The following is a 1,425-nucleotide window of genomic DNA, read 5'->3' as shown; positions in this document are numbered from 1 at the left end:
TGATCCATCAACTCTCTCTGCCACAGTGACAGCCCAAGAAAATGAGGATTGGGAGCGGGCAGCCTACGGTACGTTAGTTCTTAATCTAAGTGACAGTGTCCTTAGACAAGTTTTAGATCAAGAAACTACATATAGAATATGGACTAAGCTAGAAGAGTTGTATGCTACTGAAGACCTTCCTAGCAAAATGTATCTTAGGGAGAAGTTCTTCACATTTAAAATGGATTCATCTAAAACACTAACTAACAACTTAGATGAGTTCAAGAAGATAGTTACTGAATTTAAAACTCTAAGAGAAAACTTGGTGATGAAAACGAGACCTATGTGCTTCTAAACTCTTTGCCTGAACCGTATAAAGAAATTAAGCATGCTCTAAAGTATGGAAGGGATAGTATAAGCACAGACACCATAATCTCAGCCCTAAGAACTAGAGAGCTTGAGTTACATATTGATAAAAAGGATAAACCTAGTGGTGAAGGTCTGTTTGTAAAAGGAAACTTCAAGTAAAACCACCCTAAAGATAGAAAACCTCATAACCCAGAAGAAAATAAATCAAAACATAAAATAAAATGTAAGTACTATAAGAAGAAATGACATCTAATAAAAGATTGTTTTGTTTTAAAGAGAAAGAACCAAGAGAAAGAGAATGATTCAAAAGGCAAACAGCCCGAGGCATCTGTTGTAGAAGGTTCATTCATCTACTCAGATGCATTAGCCTCAACTTTAGACAAATCTAATCATGTAAACCCTTTAGGAAAACATGATTGTGTTTTAAACTCCAGATGCACCTACCATATGACCTTAATGAAACCTTGGTTTAACACCTTTAAGAAAATAGAAGGAGAAATGGTTTATATGGGAAACAACCAAGGCTGTAAAATTGAAGGCATTGGCTCTGTTTCCATGAAACTTAAGGATGGAACCATCAAACTTCTTAGGAACGTGAGATATGTTCCACTACTTAAGAGAAATCTAATCTCCTTAGGTATGTTAGATGCTATAGGGTGTGAATACAGGGGTAAAGGAGGAACTCTTGAGGTGCTAAAGGACTCTAAAGTAATATTAGTTGGGGAAAAGATAAATGACTTATTTGTGGTCAAAGGAGTTGAGATGATGATAGGAGCTTATGTAGCCACCATAAATGAGATCACATAGGCTAATGTATGACACAAAAGGTTATCTCACATAAGTACTAAAGGCCTAGAAGTCCTATCTAATCAAGGAATTCTCCCTAAAAGTCTCTCAAAAGATCTAACCTTTTGTGAACACTGTGTTTTAGGGAAAGCCACAAGGCAAAGTTTCACTAAAGCACAACATACCACAAAAGCTATCCTAGACTACATACACTCTGACCTATGAGGTCCAACTCCTACACCTAGCCTAAGTGGCTCAAAGTATTTACTTTCTTTTATTGATGATTTCTCT

The sequence above is a fragment of the Benincasa hispida genome, unplaced genomic scaffold (genome assembly GCF_009727055.1).
Source record: "Benincasa hispida cultivar B227 unplaced genomic scaffold, ASM972705v1 Contig1079, whole genome shotgun sequence".
Taxonomy (NCBI): Eukaryota; Viridiplantae; Streptophyta; class Magnoliopsida; order Cucurbitales; family Cucurbitaceae; genus Benincasa; species Benincasa hispida.
The sequence above is the reverse complement of the archived record's forward strand: the minus strand, read 5'-3'. Positions refer to the sequence as shown.